This window comes from Marmota marmota, unplaced genomic scaffold, assembly GCF_001458135.2.
Source record: "Marmota marmota marmota unplaced genomic scaffold, marMar, whole genome shotgun sequence".
NCBI classification, from domain to species: domain Eukaryota; kingdom Metazoa; phylum Chordata; class Mammalia; order Rodentia; family Sciuridae; genus Marmota; species Marmota marmota.
The window spans coordinates 18,170,713-18,194,463 of record NW_025999869.1 but is presented as its reverse complement, the minus strand read 5'-3'; positions in this window follow the sequence as shown (position 1 = coordinate 18,194,463).

The following is a 23,751-nucleotide window of genomic DNA, read 5'->3' as shown; positions in this document are numbered from 1 at the left end:
ACTTCCCAGCATCAGCCAGGTGTCTGTGAGTTCCTTTGTGTTGCCCCAGGATGGTCCTGAGAGATGGAGGAGTCCTTTTCTAGGACAGAATCCCACCACCCCTGATGCCCACTAGCGCCTTCTTCTCTGCTTCTTTTTTCCCAGCAGTGGGGCTGGCAGGTGCACGCCAGGTTCTCCCCCACAGAGCTGTACCTCCAGCACCGAGCAGCTCTGAAGTTCTCTCCTGCCTTCTTCTTCCACCAGAATGGAAACAAAATTCACAGACAGAAACCACGAATCAGTTTCATTGTTCACTGTCAGAGCTACTACTATGGGAAGTACTAGGATTAGCTTTGAAAGAAGAGACAATACATCAGGAGAAGGTAGGCAGTTTTCCCAGTTCCTGATTCAGGGGTGAAGGCCAGTGGGAGGTGGGGGCAAGGGCCTGTTCAGTGAGGGGCCCATCCACCAAGGACTTCTGTGCCTGGGCTGAAGTTTGTTGTTTGGACTGCTGGACTCCAATCAAAACCAGTGCCATTTCGACTCTGAACCTTTGCAACCCAAATCAAAAGAGTTACATCATTAGGATTTCCTAGGCCATCCGCTCAGGGGAAGGCTCGATTCTTAGGCCATTGATGGAGAAGCCTTGTTAGGTGAAAATGTGAGACAGGGAAGTGATCAGTCCAGGAGGCAAGAGTCCAGTGGCAGCTCGTGGCAGGCTGGGCGGTCAGGGAAGGCACTGAAAGGTAAAGAGTCTCTGCCCAGTGCTTTGAGAATTGGACTCTGGCCTGCAGGATGAGGGGCTTTTGAGGATTGCTGCAGAAGAGAGTCCCCTCACGTGGAGTGTCCACTGCTGGCAATTCCAGGGAGACAGAGAGAGGATTGATGGTTTCTAGAGGATGGGGAGAGGGAGGAATGGCAACGGATTTTCTTTTAGCGTGAAGTGAATAGGTAGAAGTGGTGAGAAACCAGGTGGACTGTGGTTGTACAACATCGTGTTACTAAATACCCCCCCAATTGTAGACTTTAAGCAGCACATTTTATATTATGTGAATTTTAGTTCAAAAAAACAGAAACTCAGACAGAACTCTTTCTCTGGATGGCCTCTGTGGACAGGCAGCCGGCTGCGCTGTGAGCCAATGCAGTGCCTTCTATGTGGACACCTCTATCTTTTGGCCTGCCCTGTCCTTCCCACTCTGAGAAGAGGCCACAGAGCTGCCTCCACCAACCCCACCTGATAATGAGCATGGGCTTCCTGGGATCCTCACCCACGTGTAAGTCCTGATCCTGCCACCCACAGGGTGGATCTGAAGCCACATGTCCCTGGGCTTCGGTTCCCTTCTTTGTTAAGTGGGGTTGACAATGTCTACCTCACAAGGTAGTGGGGGAATGAACTAAGTGTGTCAAGTATTTATCACAACGCAGGACACATCATCACCACTCAGTAAGTGAAAGCGGCTATACAAATAATAATCCTGTGGTCTACACCATCTGCCCCAGCAGAGTTTGGATTGCCAAGATCCAGGTGTAGAAAGAATTTTTTTCTAATGGGGTGACTATTTCATGCACAACCAGAGAAGTGAAAAATTCTGCTCCATTTGTGTACAATGAATCAAAGAAGAGTTTTCTACTGTCTTGTATAACTGATTAGAACTAATATATATATATATATATATATATATATATATANTGCCACACATATGTGTGTATATATATATATATATATATTTTTTTTTCTGGTTCTGTTTTTTTTATTCTAATTTTTATTGTTGGTTGTTCAAAACATTACATAGTTCTTGACATATCATGTTTCACACTTTGATTCAAGTGGGTTATGAACTCCCATTTTTACCCCGTATACAGATTGCAGAATCACATTGGTTACACATCCACTGACTTAAATAAATATACTTTTAAAAAAGAATTTTTTTCTTTGGCTAAGTCCTTTAAACAGAATCCTCAACCCCACAGCGTTTTGTTTTCCACCCTGGCTGAGAGAATCTTGAACCAATTGAAAAATAAGACAGAAGTCCAAGGAGAGGGTTAGGAAGGTGTCACCTTCATACGGATCAAACTGATTCTGGGGCTTAAAGGGATTTCTTCCAGTTGAACCCCAGATGGTGACTTCTCACCCATCACAGAAAAAGCCAGGGCTGCCCAGACAGCGTCTGCTCCTGCTGAATGTCATCCTCTTAGCTCAGGGAACGCAGCAGCCAGCTCTCAGAAAGGTAACTTATTCCGAAGCCGACCTCCCAGAGCAGGGATCGGCCTCCAGGAGGGAGGCCAGGAACGTGGCCACCAGGGGGCAGCCTTCCAAGTGCAACAGAAGGAGGCAGGGCTGTTGGCTGGCTGTGGGCCCATGGGGAGCAGGGGGAGGCTCCTGGGCCATAGGATGGTGATCCCAGCTTGTCCTGCCTGGTCTGCCATGGGAGTGCACATTCTACAGAGGGTGACTCCTTCCTTTACTTCAGTGAGCACTTCTTCATTACCAGAGGAAGAAGAAGAGCACACACACACACACAAAGCCTGGAAGTAGCCTCATTCTATCCAACCTTAGGGCAATTCCAAAGCACAGTACAGGCCATCCGCTCAATGGAATGTTAGGAAGCCGTTTAAAATGGCGGTCTGCAAAGAGTGTGTTACCGCGTGGGAATTATGTAGCATAATGTTGTGACGTCAGGTGGAGACACAATGCAAAATTGCACACACAGCATGTGAACTCAGCCATGTTAAGATTTGCCTAAGGAAACTGAAAAATTTGAGGGGAAATTTCTAAAATAGTCGTCGTGGTTGTCTTGTTCGTTTTCCCTCTCCCTACAGCTAACAAGTGTTTCTGTAATAAGCATGTATTTCCTTTGCAATGGGAAAACCCAACTTTATTTAAAAAATAGAACTAGTTATACAATGGCAAGGGTTATACATTACCAGTCAAACCAACAATTAGAACTCCATGGATTCATGAGATTGCAGAATGCTAATGTGGCAAGGAACTCTAGAGATTTTCCTAGTTTGAGGATTTTTAAATAGTTTATTTTTATTTATTATTATTATTATTTTTTAGTCACAGATCCTTCCGAGAATCTTCTAGAAACTATGACTTTTTTTTTCTTAGAACATATATACATATCGTCATTTAAGTGACTTTTTGTTTCAAGTTACACAAAGCCCTAATCAAAGCATCTTAAATAATGGAGGAAATTCATTGACTCATATAACTAAACAATTTAGGGGGATCAGGTGAAGCTTGATCTAGCACTTGAATAATTTCACCAACACTGTTATTTCTTCTCTCTCTCTGCCATGCCTCCTACAGTATTGGCTTCATCCCAAGACTGGATCACCTGTGGGCTCCAAGATGACTGGTGGATGCTCTTGAAATGTAATTCTTAACATTTATGTCTAGCAAGAAAGAATCTGTTTCTGCATTGCTAGCAAATGTCATAATATTTGATCCGATTATAAAGTTTAGATGCATACTTATCCCTGAACCAATACTTCAACCAGGACATAGAGGACCAATCACCTTAGTTCAGTTACTTGTTGTGCCTGAAGCTGATATGGAATTAATGTCCTTGGGACTACATTACTCTCCACGTACAAATTGAAGACATAAATGTCCCTATACACACAACTCTCTGCATATAATTTATCCTTCTTTTTGTTTCCAGTATTGGGTACTGAACCCAGGGGCACTCTATCACTGAACTACATTCCCAAGCCCTTTATATTTTTTTCTTTAGAAGCAGGGTCTCCATAAGTTGCCTAGGCTGGTCCCAAATATGCCATCCTCCTGCCTCGGCCTCCTAAGTAGCTGGGATTATAGATATGCACTACTGCCCTGTTAGCCTTATTATTAAACTCCCTGAAGTTCTGCAGATTAAGAATTCCTGGTCTAATATGACCCTCCTAGTTTAGTGATCAGGACTTAGAGACCCAGAAAGAGGTCATAAACATCCAAACCACAAGGTCCACTGTCTGCCTGCCCCACACTCCTTCCCAGTAAGAAGTCAGAGATGAGTACATAATAAGTTAGACACTTTGCAGATCCCAAAGCTTCCTGAAGACCAAGACCAGTTGCATTTGGATGAAGAGACAGGGAAGGCCTAGTATCCAGGGGCCAGAAGTGTCCAGAAGGGGTGAGGCAGCTGCCCTGAGCTGTGGCTAGATGTCCCCGATGTAACCCGGCATGGAAGGAAAACATTCAAAGCAAGGAGAGAGGAGCAGCAGTTGCATTACTCACGCCCGTATCTGGAAGATAATCATTGTAATTTCCCTTCCAAGATCCCTGCTTGCTCGGGAAACGACTATTCTAATAAGCACTTGTTTATGAAACAGCGCGGTAATTGGATTGGAATGTGAATTATTAAACTGGATGTGGGTTGGCAAGGCTCGCCAGGTGTTTAATGATTATGTTTGAGTGTGTGGGGCCGGGCCCGTTGGTTGAGAAGATAATACTCCCAGGAAGAAAATCATTTAAGTGTGGGTCAGGGCGGGGGTGTCTTCCACAAATTTCTGAAATAGCTGTGCAGAAGAGGCCTTGCGAGGGACCGGGTCCAGCTGCCTCCTTTTAGAGATGGGGAAAGTGAGACCCAGCATGGATTTGTTGAAGGCTTGCAGTTAATTGCTGCTTTATCTGTTTCCCCATGGTATGCACAAGTCCCCAGGCAGAACCCTTACTTTGGCTTATCTAAACCACCAGTTCTTTGTCCCCCTCCCTACCTGAAGAGACTGGAAAACTATTTTTTATTTTTATTTTTATTTTTGTAGTAATGGGTATTGAACTCAGGATTTTGCACATGCGAGGCAAGCACTCTATCACTGAGCTACATCCCCAACCCCAGCTAACCGTTTTGATTACTGCTAAGATTCCTGCTGCAAGGTCAGTTCCACCAGGTGGCTGCTGTGCCTGAGGCTTCTCTGCAACTGGGGCTGTGGAGGCGGGTGGGGGGGATGTGGGCGCCTCCAGGGTCCTAATGGGCAGGGGAGCCGGCGCTTTATAACCCCGGGATGGCAGCCATAGCAGCCTGTCCTTGAGCTCTTGTTCTGTCTCTTCTCCTTGGAGACCCAGACTTCTGTCCTTGGCCTTCTGATGCTCACGGTCTCTCTCTCTTTTGAGCTCATTGCCTGTGTTAAATATCTTTCTATTTGTTAACGCAGTGATTTCTGCTTCTTACACTCACCTGTGAAGTCCAAAAGTAACACCATCACCTTCATCGATCTGCCCACGGTTGACTTTCCTTCTGTGTGGTTTGGATCTGGACTTTCTCTCAAAGGCCTGGGTGTGGAAGGCTGGCCCCCAGCCCACGGTGCTACTGGGAGGCAGTGGGACTTCAAGAGGTGGGACCTAGTGGTGGAGCTTCTCTTCATTGAGGGTATGATTTTGAAGAAATGGGGGACCCTGGCCCCTTCCTCTTCTTTTTTTGCTCCCTGGCCATGATCTCAGCCGTTCTGCTCCACTGCCCACTTCCCACCATAATATGCTTCCTGGCCACAGGCCCAGAAGGCCAGATGACCATGGACTGAAACTTCCAAATCTGTGAGCCACACTAAACCTTTTCCCTTTATAAATTGATCATCTCAGCTATTTGTTCTAGTGACGGAAAGCGGATTCACACACCTTCATCCATCCTCTTTCCCCACTTCGTCCCAGTAAACTCAAATTTGGAGATAGTTTGGGCTTTTCTTCTACTATTCTCATATACAATCAAATCTTATAGATTCTACTTTTTATGGTAGTCAGCCTGTTAGTTTTATAGGATCCCTTTAGATTGGATTAATGAACAGAGAGAATGTGAAGACTTGCCTAACTGTAATGGGCATCAGGCATGGTTGGATCTAGGAGTTTAGCCAATGCCATTGGGACTTGTTTTGTCTCTCCTTTGCCAGGCTGTGCTTTCTGCCTGTCTCTCTCCAGTGGTATACTGGTGCACCGCGAAGCTCTAGGATCACATGATCTTTACATCAAGCCTGTGAGAAGCCGGGCATGGTGGCGCACACCTGTAATCCCAGCTACTCAGGGGGCTGAGTGAGGTGGGAGGATCACAAGTTCAAGGCCAGCCTCAAAATATAATAAACAGGGCTGAGGGTGTAGCTGTGCGGTAGAGCACTTGCGTAGCATGTGCAAGGTCTTGGGTTCAATTCCCAGTACTGGAAAAAGTTCTAGATAAAGTCTTTGTGGGTAAAACTGACCTTACCACTTGTTATAGGTTGAATTGTGTTTCCTCTAAAAGATGCGCTAAAGTCCCAACCTCTGGTACTTCAGAATGTGACCTTACTTGCAGATGTAATGAGTTGAGTCATGATAATGTAACAGTAGAGTGGCCCTGAGTCCAATATGGCTGGTGACCTTATAAGGAGAGGAGAGAGAGGCACAGGACAACACCACGAGACACACAGACAGGGAGGAACGGTGTGTGTGTGTGTGTGTGTGTGTGTGAAGATGGAGGCAGTGCTGCCCCAAACCCAGAAGCTAGTGGAGGTGGGGAAGCATCTCTCGGGGGGCCTGTGGGGGACAATGGCTCTGCTGGTGCCTCAATTTCAGGCTTCTATCTTCCAGAAGTGGGAGAAAATTAATTTATTTTGAGTACTGGGGATTGAACCCAGGGGCGTTTAACCACTGAGCTGCATCCAAGCCCTATTTTATATTTTATTGAGAGTCAGGGCCTCACTGAGTTGCTTAATGCCTTGCTAAATTTCTGAGGCTGGTGTTAACTTGTGATCCTCCTGCCTCAGCCTCCTGAGCCACTGGGATTACAGGTGTGCACCACCATTCCTGGCAGATTTCTGTTGTTTTAAGCCACCTACTTCGTGATTCTTTGCAATGGCAGCCCCCACTGTTTCAATCCCCACTGTTGCCAGGCAACTGGAATAAGATGCTTGGCCAGGCCTGGGTCCCCCTGTCCACCCCATGTGCCATTTTTCACTCCAGCAACATGGACTGGGAGGGAGGGAATTCTGGATCCATAGAGAAGATTTGGGGGGGCATGTTCCAGAAAAGGGGGACTGGAAGCTCCGTTGGTGAGAACTAAGGTGTCCACTGTCACTTGAGTGCCCTATTTTAGGTCCCAGCGCTTCTTGCATGAACTGCTGATATAATCCCCCAACCGCCCTTGAGTTTCTTCTCTTCCTCTTCCAGCTCATCTAATATGAGATGTTGGATTATTGGTCCTTGTTTTGGGTTTCAATCTTTCCACTCTCTGAGAAAAATCCTTCCAGGGCTCTCCAAACCAGCAGAGTTAAGGTTCCATGCTTAAAAGGTAATTTCAAGCTGGCTTCCACCACCCCTCCATTTCCTTATTGATTTGTTTGTTTAGGTGTGTGTGTGTGTGTGTGTGTGTGTGTGTGTGGTGTTGGGGATTGAGTCCAAAGTCAACTCGCTCTTGAGGTCTAAATCAAACTAAGTCTCCTCCAAGAATCTTTCCAGATTGAAGAGAAGCTTCCAGACGTCGTCTTAGCTGGAAGTTTTCAGCAGACCGAATTTCCCCCCTCCATTTCCGTTAAGGCTCCTGTGTTAGTTTTCTACGGCTTCCACAAGAAAATACTGCAGAGTTGGTGCTTTACCACAGGAGTTCATTTTCTCACCATTCTAGAGGCTGGAAGTTCAAGGTCAAGGTGTCAGGAGGGCTTTCCTTGTCTTGCAGAGCCTGTCTTCTCTCTGCGCCCTCACATGGCCTTTTGATTCCAAGAATTAAATGAAAATAGAAAGCGGTGATTAAGTTAAAATGAGGCCATTAGGAAGCCCTGATCCAATAGACTGGCGCCTTGTAAGAAGAAAGACAGCATGGCGGGGGTGGGGGGGCTGTGTGTGTGTGTGTGTGTGTGTGTGTGTGTGTGTGGCAGTGGCGAGCCCCACAGGCTCTACCCGCCCTGACTGCTCCCAGGCCCTGTCTGTTCAGAGTGTCCTTCTCCACTGGGCTGAGTCTTTCCTCCTTCATCTCTCTCCACTCCAGCCCTTTGCTGTGCCACCATGCAGGTGACGCTGGGTCTTTCTGTGTCACCCTCTGCTGTGTCATCCAAAGCCTCTGGATTTTCTCCAAGTCTCCGTCTACACTGGAGCTTCAGCATTTCCCCAGTCCCCCGACACCTCCACGAGTAGCTCCTCTTCAGTTGTGGTGTTTTGTTTTTGTTTTGGGTGGTGCCGGGGACTGGACCCAGGGCCTTGTGCATGCTGGGCAAGCTCCCTACCAACTGAGATATCTTCAGCCCCTCTCCAGATGTTTTGATTCAGTCCTGTGGAGAAATGGGTGGGAGCCGGGTGCCTCTCATCCACCATCTTGAGTCTATTAATCACCTCTTTGAAGGCCCTCTCCAGATATAGTCCCATGGATGGGGGCCCACCCAAATGACCTCATTTAACCTTAACATCTCTTTAAAGACCTCATTTATGAAAAAGGTTATATTTTGGGATACTGGGGGTTTGTGACTTCAATATGTAAGTATTTTACTGGGATACAACTGAGGCCATAACAGTACTTAAGACCTTCTATTTTGCTTTTTGAATATATGTATGCTCAATTTTTTTTTTGGAGGGTAGCAGGGATTGAACCCAGGGGTACTTCACCACAGAACCACATCCTCGGCCCTTATTTTTTAAAAAACATTTTATTTAGAGACTGGGTCTTGCTAAATTTCTCAGGGCCTCAATAAGTTGCTGAGGCTGGCTTTGAACTCTTGATCTTCCTGCCTCAGTCTCTTGAGTCGCTGGTATTACATGAGTTTGCCACCCTGACGGGCTCTATGCTCATTTTAACTCTTAGAAGATGGTAAGTGCCTCACAGGTAGAAGGTGTACCTGTCTATATCCTTTTATCTCCCACAGTGTTTAGTAAGTTTTCGTGAACTTACTAAATGCTCAACAGTTTTGTTGAATGAATGAATGAATGATATATAAAATGATTTTTTGATTAATAAGAATTTCCATTTCCTGCCAGGCACATGCCTATAATCCCAGTGTCTCGGGAAGCTGAGGCAGGAGGATTGCAAGTTCAAAGTCAACCTCAGCCACTTAGTGAGACTCTGTCTCAAAAAAAATTTCATTTTCCAAATTTTATATAAAAAAGTTATCTAGTGGTGGTAACTTTTGGGTTTGATGTTAAGATCCCCAGTTTCCCAACCCCCCAACTCTGTCACTCTATGTATTCTTGAACAAGTTACTAAATCTCTGGGTCTGTGCTTCCTCATCTGTTAAATGGGGATACAGATGTTTTAAATGATGTTTATGGATATTAATGAAATAGTTTAGTCATTCAAAATATCTTGGGGAGCCTACTATGTATACCAGGCACTGTTCTAGGCACTGGGGATACCATGGTGAACAAGCCAGCAAGGTTCCTATCCTCATGGTTCTTGTGGAGCAGCTGACGGCAAGGTTGGAGCACAGAAAACCCTTGCAGGAAGTGCTGAGTTCTGTGAGGATGTTAAAGCAAAGGCCGTCTCAGTGCAGGTGCAGGCTCACCTCCTGGAAAGGTGCTTAGTGACCTCTCTGAGGAGGTGATATTTGACTGTGATGTGAAGAAGGAGAAAGATGCGTCTGTTCTGTCCTTGTGGGCCAGGGAGACGGGCATTCCAGGCAGACGAACCAGCAAAGGCCCTGGGGGGTCGGTGAGTGTGACCATCACCTGAGCTGGCAGAGCCATGACAATAAAGAGGCTCAGTCCCTGCGCAGCCTCCCCAGGCCTCACAGCAAGACCTGGGGAGCTGGGGCTCTACTTTTGACTCCACCCAGGTGCTCACCTGGGACATCACTTTGCTTGCATGCAGACTCGGCCACCTTGCCTCTTCCCTGCCCCTTCAGGCTGCCTGTGCTCAGAGAGGATCAAATGAGATGTGGATCAAGATGCTAGGAAAATCTGAGGTGCTGCCTGAGTTCCTGGTGGCCTCATCATTTGGAAACGCATTGCCCACCATCAGGGGATGTGGACTTTGAGTTTAGCAACTAGCTGGGGATGGGACTTCCTTATGGAAAGTGGCTGTCACACCAGCTTAGACCTCAAATAATGCCTGTGCCCAAGCAAACTGATAAGATTTAAATAGATGTGGCCTCAGGGATTTAAAACCTGCCTTTCGTAGGTGTTGAACTCCAGCTTTCTTTTCTACTGAGCTCTATACCTGTTTGGTATGTGCAATCACCTTGTTGGGGCTTTTGGGTGCCTATGAAACTATTGGGGCTAGGCATGTGTGTGCATGTGTGTGCATGTGCGTGTGTGTGTGTGTGTGTGTGTGTGTGTGTGTTTGCATTGTAAGAGGGTCTTCTGCCCAGTTACCAAGCATTCTACTGCTGCCAGTGAACTGTACACATTATTTCTTCCATGATGCAATTGTACCCAGATGCATCTAAATGACACAACAACAGATCATTATTTCTAGTTTTTTTTTTTTTCTTTCTTTCGGTACTGGGAGTGAACCTAGGAGCACTCTAACTCTGAGCTACATCCGCAGCCTTTTTTAGTTTTCACTTTGAGACAAGTTCTCGCTAAGTGGACCAGACTGGCCTTGAACTTGCAATCCTCTTACCTCAGCCTCCTGAGCAGATAGGGTGGCAGGTGTGCACCACCAGGCTTGGCTTCTTCCCAGTTGTTGGCAGTAGCATGTATTTCCTTTGAACTTGTTCTCCGGTGTCCCCCTCCACCCCATGAACCACTTCCCTACATCTCTTGCCCCCCATCTCATCTGCTTGATGCTTAAATTTTTGTAATTTAAACATCCTTAAGTGCCCAGCGACTCCTGTTCATTATCGTCACTCTGAAGGTTGGCTGGGAGGCGAGGCCTTTGAGATAATGGATGTGCATGCAGGAAAGGTCACGGGTGCTGAGAGAGAATCTGTGACTGTCAGGGAAGAGGAGCACGCTTCCCACTTTTATCTGTGTGAAGGCAGAAGCGCCAGGGGAATTGAATGCAGTCTGAGTTTAGAACATAACCAGGGTTGTGCTGAAATCCTTCCTGAGCTGTGGAAGCTTAGAGAATTCATTGTCTCCTCTCTCTGCCTCTTCCCACCTGGGTCTCTGGGTCCAACTCTTGCTCTCTGGCTTCTGTGTCTCTCGGTCTCTCTTTGTCTTGTTCTCTGCTGCCTCCGCCCTACCCCACATCCCCTCCTGATTGGCCACAGTGGAATGAAGCTCTGTTCAGTGAAGGGGCATATCAAACCAACAGCAATGGTGACTTTTATTTTTTCAAGGAAAGTTATCAGTTACGAGTGGGTAAGTAATTAAAGATCAAAAGAATCCTATTTCCCTAAACTAATGAGTGGATTTCAGAAGGAGATGAAATGGAGATAGTAGGCATTTTTAAAAGAGAAGGGTGAAGAGCTGGAGGTACAAAGCTCTGGACCGAGGCGGTTTCTTGCTTTGGGTTCAGAGTCTTGAGCAACTGGGTACCACGTGGAGGGTGGGCAGCCTGGGCAGGAGTGCCCAGGAAGTTTAGCGGCTGGGGGCTGCTGGATGGGCCTTTGTAGTCCAAAGGGTTAATACTAACTCAACAGCTACTGCCAGACTGCCTTCTTTTTCGGCATCAGTGCCTGCTGTCAGCCTCCTGCCGTCTCAGTATCCTGGGGCTTTCAGAGGACAACGCAGCCAGGAGGATTCCCCAGACACCCTGGAGCAAGCCTCTCCTGAAGCCCTCATCCTTGCACATTTCCTGGGTTTGTTTGTCCAGGGAGGTGCAACAGCTGTTATGCTAATTTTCTCTATCTCTTTGTGTCTCTCTCCCACACACCCACACCCTGCAGAAGCCTCATTCCCCTCAAGCACATTCTCAGCGACAGACTCTTGTGGAAGCACATTTGGCTAGTTAATGGGGGAAAAGGACTAGTGTTATAGAATTGATGAGTTCAAGGAGTTATGGAATAGTATGTTCAACATAGAAAAATTAGAAAATATAAACATAAAACCAAAATTCAACATATATTTATTTTTAAGTTAAATCCTAGCTTTTTAAAATTGAAAAAAATATTCTACAAACAGGAAAGATATAGTCATATACAATGGATGTGGTGGTGCACGTCTGTAATCCTAGTGATTTGGGAGGCTGAGACAGAAAGATTTGCACATTGGAAGCCAGCCTCAGCAACTTAGCAAGGTCCTAAGCAACTTAGTGAGACCCTGTCTTTAAAAAAATTAAAAGGACTGGGGATGTAACTTGGTGGCTAAATCCCCAGTATTGCAAAAAATGAATAGAAAATAAACAAAATCAAAGCTAAAAAATTACTCATACACTTCAGAAGGTTCTGAAATAAAGGGCAAGATCACTGTCACTGAATCTCTAGTCTTTTTCTCTTTTTGTAACAGGAATTAAACCCAGAGGTTCTTCACCACTGAGCCACATCCCCGGCACATCTATTTATTTATTTTTTTATTTTGAGACAGGATTTCACTAAGTTGCTTAGGGCATCACTAAGTTGCTGAGGCTGACTTTGAACTGGTGAGCCTCCTGCCTCAGCCTCCCAAATGGCTGGGATTACCGGTGTGCACTAACATGTATGTCTGGCTCAATCTTTTACTCTTAAAATAGAATATTCCAGAGATTTCCTGTGATTGTATATGCAATCTTAAAAAAAAAAAACACAATCAAGACGAACACACTGTTCTACACCCTGTTTTCTTCCAGAAGAAAATGTTCATGTATTTATTACAAAACTGACNGAGGATTGTGGGAGGTGGAGAGAGGCTTGTGTGGGAGAGAGAGGCTTGTGGGAAGCCGGTGGTGGCAGTTGAGGCTCTGAGGGTTTTTCCTGAGAGGCTGTTTTGTTTGGCGTGTGTGGTTCTAAAAATAAAGTTAGTTTCTTTTGACAAGTGGCTCCTGATTGTGCCCAGCCAGACTGCGGCACTGACTTACTGATGCAGAGTGTAGAAACAAAGAGAAAAATCATATTCCCCGTAAAACATGTCCACCTGTCCAGAGAGTGGTGGCTTTTCAGCTTGATATGGCATAATGACAGTGACCTTGCTACAGAGTAAATGTGCATGTCCTGCCACGATCAAGTCCTCTTGGGCCTAGCTGGGTCCTTCTCCTATGTCTCCTCTTGGAGTGGAATCTGACTCTCCTGCCAGTGCTCATCCAAACCCACTGGTGTATGAGCAGTTTTGCTTCTGTATCTTGGCCAGGAATTGCTTGGTCCTGAGAGTCTTGAACGAGGACACAGGAAGGAGTGGAGTCAGGCACACACACCACGCCAGGGTAGAGCAAAGGAGCTGCCTTGTGTTTTTATTGATTGCATTCCAGACACCTTCCCACGACAGCACACACAGAAGACTTGTTTAGCATGGCAAGCACTCCTTAGCTGCTGTGTGCGGTTATGAGAGACCATGCCAACCTGCGAATGACTCTGCAATACATATTAGAACAAAGAGAAGTAAAACAAGACAAAACACCAGAGACACTCAGCACTACCGGGCAATGGTATTTCGTTATTCAATAATTGATTATATTCATGCCATCTTTGTGGAAGGTTGTGGAAAATAAATCGATTTTCTCCTCTCTAACCTGAGCTCTCCCACTGAATTACCTCCCTTGATGTCAGCAGTGGCACAACCCCCATGCCCTGGCGATACGTGGACTCTGTCACATTTTGTTGGAGGACCCAGGCAAGAACACACCTGTCTCCCTGAGCCCGAATGGAGTTGGTGTTGAGGGCAGGTGTTGAGGGCCTGGGTCGTGCTTGCTCATGTGGAGTTCTGATGGGTGTAGAGAACATTGCCTTTTATGGGTTGAATCTGGAATGTCCCTCAAAGTCCCCTGTGTTGAAGGCTTGGGCCTCAGGATAGCAATGTTCAAAGGTGGAGCTTTTGATGAATGATTGGGTCATGAGGGTGCTAACCTCATCAGTGGATGGATCCGTCAGGACATTCATAATTTGAATGAACTGTTGGAAGGTAATGGAACTGCAGGAGGCAGGAGCTGGTTGGAGGAGTGGGCCTTTGGGGAGTGTGTCCTTGGGGACTATACCTTGTCCTTGGCTCCTTCCTTTCTCTCTGCTTCCTGGCTACCATGAGGTAGCCACACAATCCCCACCATGATCCTCTGCCTCACTGCAGGCCCACAGCAACAGGGCCAAGTGATGAAGGACTGAAATCTCCGAACCTGTGAGCCAAAGTAAATCTTTTCTCCTCTACATTATTTTTCTCAGGTATTTTGTCACAGCAATGAAAAACTGCCTCTTTCTTAATATATGGGGTCCGGAGAAGAAACTCCTCCTACACAGGTTTGTGGGTAGGCCTGTGCCCTGATAAGGTTATTCAAATTACATCCATATAGTTGGCAATTACTGCTCCTCTGAGTTTCTAGTGCTCTGTCCCCATGACTCCCTTCACCCTGTCCCTCTCCAAGGATCACCTCACTGGCTCTTCCCCTGATCCAACAATCAAAAGGTGAATGTCAAGTAAAGCCAGGGCCTCCAGAACACTGCTCCAGACCTATTGCTTGTGCCTGTTCTAAATGGCGCAGAGGGGATGGTGGATGTGTCAATCAAGCTGTTAAATGCTTTGAGTGTTACCCTGCTTATGAGTAATAGTCAGTGTAAGCGACACCCCAGCTTCTGCAGAGACAGTTTTGTGACAGGGAGACTAGTGCTGAGCAGAGTAGGGTAAGTATTATGAGAAAACAAAGCCCGGGTGACAGCTGGGATGCTACAAGCCACACCCACTTCACCAGGTGGCGTCCTGAGAGCCACTTTGACCACTTTGGTTTCTCCAGAACAAGCATTTCTGGCAGGATCCCAGCAGCAAGGCAAACTGGAATTGTGGCAGGTGGTTATGTTGCAACCACCTAGCCACAGATACCTGGAGAGCCGAGCTTAGGAGCTCCAGAAGATCCTGCTGGACAGCGGTGGAACACTCAGAAAGACACAGGGTTGGTGTCAACTCTTCCTTCTTTGTCACTATAGTAGACAAGTCCCTTCTTAATGAAACCTAAAACGTAGTGAATGTAATTTAATTGGGTAGATCAGGTGGAAGTGGAATAAATTGCTTTTCTCTCCTTAATTCTCTTAGGTACCCAGGGACCCATTGGAACAAAACATAATCTGACTCATTGGAGATAAATATCTATAAACACATTTTCTCCTTCCAGTCTTTTTTTTTTTTCCTGGACAGCTAAATATAAATAGGTGGGTGTATTTTTATAAAACTGAAATGATTCTGTTTTACTTAGTTTTGTATTCTGCTATTTATACCTGGCATTATATTAGAAGCAACGAATAGATCATTAAATATGCTTCTAGAACAGAATATTTCATATTTGTGTAATATTTTATCACAGAGCTATATCAACATTTATTTAACAGTTCTCTCATTTAGGGTGATTCCCAAATTTTGGCTAATATAAATAGCTGTGTGATCGTCATATCTTTTTACACATCCTTGCCTTAGAATAAAGAATGTCTCATCTTCAGAGGTATTTCTTTCTTATTTTGTTCATATGACAACATATCAACTTAGATGCAGCCATTATACTTAATTTTCCTTCCATCCTTTTTATGGTCCTTGCACCAATCAGCTCCTTAAATTCTCTTTGAACTCTCCCTTAGCTCAATGAGAGAATCCAGAGGCCAATCAGTAGCTCTGGTCTCTGGGAACCTCTCTGATTTATGGATTTTCTGGACAAAGGGGCAGGTTGTGGCTACTGCCAGCAGCTCCTAAGTTTGTAGGTGTAGTGTAAGTATCTAATAAGGGAGGGAGTCTTTTGTTAGGGATAAATAAACAAGTCAGGATGGCGCCTGGCATTTTGCCAGAGGGAGTGGTTTGTGACGTAAAGGCAGCGAGCCATTAAGTGTGGAGATTCCTTATTGGTTGACTGCTGTATCTAGTTTATGCTAATTAAGATAAGCTGTGTGGAATNTTTCTCCTTCCTCCTCCTCCTCCTCCTCCTCCTCCTCCTCCTTCTCACTTTCTCTCTCTCTCCCTCCCTCCCTCTTTCTTTCTTATAGTGGGGAAGTGGGTTTTTCTTCCTTCCTCTCTTCCTTCCCTTCCCTTCCCTTCCCTTTCTTTCCAGTCGTGGGGAAGTGGGGATTGAACCCAGGGGCACTTTACCACTAAGCCATGCCCTTAACACGACTAATTTTATTTTAAAAATTTGAAACAGAATTTTGCTAAGTTACTTAGGCCCTCACTAAGTTACTAAGTCTGGCCTTGAACTTGCAATCCTCCTGTCTCAACCTCCCAAGGTATGCGCCACTGTGCCTGGCAGAATTCATGCTCGATGTTGTATATTCTGACAAAGATACAATGGGACATGTATCTACCATTGTAGTATTAAACAGAATATTGTCACTCCCCTACAATTCTTCTGGGCTCTGCCTGTTCATCCATTCCTTTCTCCAACAGCCTGACAAGCACTGACCTTTCTGCAGTGTGCATAGTTTTGCCTTTTCCAGAATGTCATATAGTTGGAATCCAACAGTATGTGGGCTTCTCAGATGGGCTTCTTTTGTGTAGTAATATGTATTTAAATTTCTGCTGTGCCTTGTTATGTCTTGTTAGCTCATTTCTTTTTAGTGCTGACTAGTATTCCATTGTTTTTATGTATCGAAGTTTTATCCATTCACCTCCCGAAGGACAGCTTCAGAATTTTAGCAATCCTGAATAAAGCTTCTACAAATATCAGTGTGCAGATTTTAGAATGAACAGGATTTTAGCTTTTTGGGGTGAATACCAATCAGTGTGGTTGCTGGTTGCTAAGAGTATGTTTAGTTGTGTAAGAAATCACCAGACTGTCTCGTACCCTTTTCCATTTCCACTGGCAGGGAATGGGAGGGCCTCTTCCTCCACATCTCACCAGTATTTGGTGTTCCAGGTTTGGGCCATTTTCCCAGGTGTGTCGTGGTATTTTATTGGTGCTTTTGTTAGCATTTCATTGATGACCTAGGAAGTGAGCATCTTTTCATACGTTCTTTTGCCTTTTGTATATCTTTTGTGATTTTATCATCTGCAAACAGTCATAATTTGACTTCTTCCTTTCCTATTTTTATCCATTTTATTTCCTTCTCTTGCCTAATTTCTCAGGATAGAATTTTTAGTACTATGTTGAATAGGGATGGTAAGAGTGGACATTCTTATTTTGTTTCAAATTTTAAAGGAAATGCTTTCAGCTTTTCCCCATTCACTATGATGTTGATTTTAGGTTTGTCACATATAACCTTTGTGTCGTTGAGATGTTTTCCTTCTAATCCTAGTTTTCTCAGTATTTTTTTTTAATCATTAATGGGCGCTAAATTTTGTGGAAGACTTTCTCTGCATCTGTTGAGATGACTTAGTGATTTTTGCCCTTGATTGTATTTATGTGATGCCAGACACTTACTGATTTGCATATGTTAAAACATTCTTGCATCCCTGGGATAGAACCAACTTGATCATGATGTGCAATCTTCTTGATACATTGTTGAATGTGGTTTGCTAATATTTTATTAAGTATTTTTGCATTTGAGTTCATCAGGGATATTAGTCTGTAATTTTCTTTTGATGTGTTCTTATCTAGTTTTGGTATGAGGGTGATACTGCTTCAGAGAATAAATTTGGAAGTGTTCAATCCCTTTCTATTTCATGGAATAATTTGAGGAGTACTGACATTATCTCTCCTTTAAAGGTTTCATAGAGTTCAGCTGAGAATCCATCTGATACTAGAATTTTCTTTGTTGGAAGCTTTTTTATTACTGCTTCTCTCATTGTTGGTTATTGGTCTGTTTGGATTTTCTATGTTCTCTTGATTAAATCTTGGCAGGTTGTATGTGTCTAGAAACATATCTATTACTTCTAGGCTTTCCAACTTATTGAAGTATAAGTTTTCAAAACAATCCCTAATTATTCATTAATCCTCTGGATTTCTGTGATGTCTGTGGTGGTTTTTCCTTTTTATCTCTAATTTTTATTAATTTGGGTCTTATCTCTTTTGGTTAATTTTGCTAAGGGATTATCTTGTTTATAAAGAACTAACTCTTAATTTCATTGGTTCTTTGTATTTTTTAAAAATTCTATTTCACTGATTTCAGTTCTGATCTTAATTATTTCCTTCATTTCACTGGCTTTGGAATTGATTTCCTCTTCTTTTGCAAAGGACTTGAGATGCATCATTCTATTGTTTATTTGGGATCTTTGTGATTTTCTTATGTAAGCATTCAGAGCTAAAAACTTTTCTCTTAAAGCTTGCTTCACAGTGTCCCAGAGTATCTGGTTTGTTGTATCATTATCTCAGTTGAGTCTAAGAATTTTTAAATTTCTCTCCTGATTTCTTCTATCACCCATTCATGAATCAAAAGTGTAGTGCTCAATCTCTATGTGTTTATACAATTTCTGTAGGGTTTTTTGTTTTGTTTTGATTGCTAATTTCATTCCATTATAATCTGATAAAATGTATGGAATTATATATATTATTTTATATTTGCAAAGAGTTGCTTTGTGGCCAAAAATATAGTCTGTTTTGGAGAAAGTTCTATGAACCACTGAGAAAAAAATGTATTTGACTGTTATTTAATAAAATATTCTATAGATGTCTGTTAAGTCCATTTGATTTACAGTATTTTTCAGGTCAAAGGGTTTTTTTTAACCGAGTTTATGTCTGTATAACCTATCTATTGGTGAGAGAGGTGTGTTGAAATCACCAAGTAATATTTTCTGGGGTCTACCTGAGTCTAATTCAAGTAGTGTCTGTTTTATGTAATTATGTGGCCCAATGTTTGTCATAAATATTTATTATTTTTATCTTCTTGTTGAGTTGCTCTCTTTATCAGCATGAAGTCACCTCCTTAGTCTCTTCTGATTAATTTTGGCTTGAAGTGTGCTTTTTTGAATATGAGAGTAGCCACTCCTGCTTATTTTGGGGCTCTAGTTACATGGTGTATCAATTTCCATCCTTTTGCTTTCAACCTGTGACTCTCTTCGCCTATAAGTGAGTCTCTTGCCAATGACACATAGTTGGGTCTTATACCTAAATCCATTCTGCCAGTCTATTTCTTTTAGTTGAAAGTTGAGACCATTTATATTTAATGTTATGGAGAGATCTTTATTAATTTCTGCCATTGTGATTGATTTCTAATGTTTAATTTGGTCCTGTTTCTCATTTGCTTAGCTACTCTTTAAATGAGATTTGTTCTTTTTTTGAGTTCTGGAGTTAGTTTTTATTTATTTTTTTCTTTGTGGAGTATATCTTCACGAATATTCTGTAGTGCCAGCTTAGTTTTACTTTCTGCTTATCTTTGAAGGTTTTTATTTCTGCTTCAATTCTGAGGGATAGCTTTGCTGGACATAGCAATCTTGGTTGGCAGTTATTTCCTTTCAGGACTTGGAACACAGAATTCCAAGCTCTTCTGGCTTTTAGAGTTTTGCTGAGATGTTGTAAGTCATTTTAATTGGCTTCCCTCTAAATATGACCTCATGTTTTACTCTTGAGGCTTTTAAAACACTATCCTTATTCCACATGTTAGGTATTTTAATTATAATGGGTCATGGAGAGGTTCTTTTTTTATCTTGTTTATTTGAGGGTTCTAAAATGCTTCCTGTATCTTAATGTTCATCTCATTTTCAAGTTTCAGAAAATATTTTGTTATTATTTTCCTAAAGAGATTATCAGTTCCTTTACCTCGAATCTTACAACCCTTTTCAAGGCCAATGGTTCTCTCTCTTTCTCTCTCTCTCTCTTTTGTACTGGGATTGAATTTAGGAGAGCTTAACCACTGAGCCATAACCCAAGCCCCTTCATTTTCAATTCCAATTATTCTAAATGTGTTCTCAGTATTGTCCCAGAGGTCTTGTATACTCTGTTCATGGTTACTTTAATACTATCTGAATGTTCAAGGCTGGCCACTTTGTCTTCCAGTTCTGAGATTCTATCTTCAGCATGGCTTCTAATTGGCTTCTAATTCTCTATTAGAGAGACTTTCAACTGAATTTTTAAACTTATTTATGTGTCTCTTAATTCCTAGATTTCTGTTTGGTTCTTTTTAAAATATCCCTATCTCTTTACTGAATTTCTCATTCATGTCATGTACTGACTTCCTTAATTCATTCAGTTGTTTTTATCTTGGAATTCATTGATCACTTTTAAAATATTTTTGTGTACCTGTTTTGGGTTTTATGCATCTGTAGGAATAGATTTCTCTTCATTCTTACATGTGGGCCTTTTTAGGGCACAACCTGCTCTTGTCAAAGTGTACTAGAGTGATCTCCATGGAAACCCCCTCATAGGTATGGTATCCACAGTCTTTGTGTTAATTCTGTTTTTGCTGTAGGAGCGTATGTCCATGAGTGGGACCTGAGGGCCCTCCCCGACCATTCTACCTGGGACCTGGTCATTTATGTTTGTTTCTGTCTCTTCTATTTGTATTAAAGTACAGCTGAAGTTTGAGTGTGGTTAATTAGTGTGTGGAGTTAGGTGTGCTGTCTTTTAGCGGGTTTAGTTCAACAGCAGAGTCTCTATCATGAACTTGTAGTGTCCCTGTAGATTCCCAGCAGTTTCTGAGGTTTAGTCTATAATCAGTTGATGCCAAAGCTCTGGGTTCAAGGTGAGATAGAAGGTCACGGTAGAATAACGCAGCTTAGTTCATGACAACCAGAAGCAGAGCTATAATAGGGGATTGTGGGAGGCCCCTGGAAATATGTCCTTTATGGAGCCTGAGACAACAGTGACTACTGTTGTCTAGCAAGCATGCTTAGGTCTTGGGCGTGCCCCTCATGAAAGATCAGCTGCATTCTTGTAATGGGGATAATTACATAAGTTTTGTAAATTTACTACTTATGGTCATTTGCTTTTATGCTTTACAACATATTATGAAAAATATGTCTTTCAGTTTTGGTGGGGGATGCTGGTATGGTTTTCAAGTTGCTTTCATGAAGAAAGCAATGAAAGAAGTCTGAATAACTCTGATACCTGCATCTATTACTTTGTGAGACAAGCTAGGCTCAGAATAGCCAGGATGGGTCAAGAATCCCACTTTCCAGCAGAAGGTAGGGGCAATGCCAGAAGCATTTCATATCAGTTAAGTTTCTTATATTTCTTGCTGTTAATTTTAGGGAAGAAATTTATTAAAGATTCTAGGATGTTCACAGAATCTCAGGGAAGGCCAAATCACACTGTGAGGTCCCTGCAGAGGGGAGGGACACCATTGCTCAGCATCAATGCTGGCACTCTCACTAAGAAAGTTAGGGAGTGGACTTCCTGCCTTATGAATCAAAATACTTTGATTATTTCGTTCATCAGAATGTAGATTTGGCACAATGTCTGCTTCTTCCTATGGTTGATTTCTAAATTAAAACCTCTCATACATCTGATTGGCCAAATTAGATTACATGCTTAAACCTGAGCTGCAAAGGCAGTTGGAAAAGTGAGGTCCTGGCTTCTGTCTTATCAGAGGTGAGCTAAAAACATGCTCACAAGATTCGAGATAGCTGTAATATATGTCTATTGTTCAGAACCACACAATTACATAAAGGTGATGTTACTGAGCACGACAGTTAGATGAGATTAAAAGGAGAGTGAAAACATTTTGATTAGCTCTGCCTCTCTGTTTCTAGGAAAATTAACAAAATGAAACAAAGAATGGTTTGAATAAGGAGAGGAGAAATCCCCAATTCTGTCTGGCCATGAAAGAGATTGTATGAGTTTATTTATTTGCACAAGGTTTTATAACCTATTTATATTCCTGTTTTGCAACTGAGCTAGTCTTGTAGGATTAAGGAGGTTTTTGTGGGCTGGTCTGGGGACCTAATCATCATATGGAACATTGTGCAGTGAACAGAGACAGAGCAACAGCTGAGACAACACTTCCCACTTTGTGATTGATCATTTCCTGATGCAGCCCCAGCCACGCTGGCTGCAAGAAGCGTCTTGGCAGCTAATAAAGTCATCTCTGGCATTATGAAAATCTGTAGGTTACAAAAAACAGAATCCATTCAAAAGTTTATTGCAAGACTACAGAGTTATCTCTTGGCATTCAAAGGTAGGAAGTGCAAATGGGTCCCGCAGAGGATTGAGCCAGGACTCTGAAAACACAGAAACCAATAGAGTGTCTCTGTCCCTCTTTGTCTGTCTGTCTCTCCATCTGTTGCAGCATGCTTTGCATAATTTGTCATCTCTCCTTCTCTCCAACCATCTGCTTCATTCTTTCCTCTCTGAAGACTGATTTTCTCAGCTTTTGTAGAAAATGGCGACTTCACATCTTTATATGTCCTTTCTGTCCAACAGCCAACAAGGACAAACAGGCCTTTCCAAGTCTGGGTTCCAAGTGCCTGGATTAGATAATCCCTGAACAGTGTGATTAGTGTCTCCCCCAAAATGCATGTTTACCTGGAGCCTCAGAATGTGACCTTATTTAGAAATAGGGTCTTTGCAGATGTAATCCATTAAGGTGGGGTTATTCCTGATTATGGTGGGCCATAATCCAGGGTCTAGGATCCTTATGAAAAGACAAAATTGAACAGACAAACACAGGAGAGAGTGTTATGTGAAGATGAAGCAAAGATTGAAATTATGCTTCCACAAGTCAAAGGGTGTCAAGGTTTGCAAGGAACCAGCAGAAGAGGAGAGAAGCATGGACTAAATTTTCCCTAGAGACCAAAGGCAAATGCCAACACCTTGATTTTGGATTTATAGCCTCCAGACATGTGAGAGGATAATTTTCTGTTTTTCCAAGCCACTCGTTTGTGGTGCCTTGTTCCAGTAGCCCTAGGAGACTAATGCAATCTCTTTGGCTCATTTGGGTCTAATGTCCACCCAGGTCAGTTGCGGTCAGTGTTAAGAAGTTGAAGCCAGAGGCCCTAAAGAAGCTGCTTTAAGAAGCAGGTGTGGGAGGGGCAGGCAAATTGATGAGCAGATATAACAATTTTTCCATGCTTCCTCAGAGATTCTGGGGGCTACCTGGTAGTGACCAGAGGGAACAGTGGGACTCCAGGATTAATTCTTGACCATTAGTCCTTTTATTTCTTGTTGTATTTGTGGGGATGGGATTTTGGTAGATTGCAAAAGTGCTGATAATACCTTACTCCTCCTACCTGTATTTATAGCCTTTGCAATGCTTCCAATCAATAATTAGAATCTGTCAGGTACTGTAGCGCATGTCTGCAGTCCCAGCGGCTCGGGAGGCTGAGGCAGGAGGATCACGAGTTCAAAGCCAGCCTCAGCAAAAGTGAGGCACTAAGCAATTCAGACCCTGTCTCTAAATAAAATACAAAATAGGGCTGGGGATATGGCTCAGTGGTCAAGTGCTGCTGAGTTCAATCCCCAGTACCATTCCCCCTCTCCTACCAAGAAAAAAAGAGTTAAAATCTATTTCCCTTCCTTTCCATTTTGAATTAACCTTGTCACTTGGTTTGGCTAAACATGCAGCAGGAAGGATGGGTGTTGGTTCTCTGCCCAGGCCTCAAAAGTATTGCATGCTTCTACTTGCTGTCTTGGGGCTTTACTGTTGCCATGTAAATAACCTCAACTAGACTGTTGCATGACAAAAGAGACATGACCAATCACTTCCATCCCCCCAGTCACCAGTCAGCCAATGGCCCAACTTGTTAGTATTGTCATTCTGGACCCACGGAATCCCAGCTAAATAGCCAGGGAATGGCACACCATGAGCACACCCCTGAAGATCAGTTGATTCTGGTCCAAATCTACAGAATCACCCAGCTGACCCATAGAATCTGGAGTGATATTAAGAATAGTTTTAAGATACTAGGTTTTGGGATGCTTTGTTATGCTGCAATAGATAGCCAAATCAGGAAAATATGGTAATCTAGATTTTAGTAAACCAGATTTGAAAAGTGGAAAGAATTTATTCATAAAACAGGGAATTACTAGCTTCCAT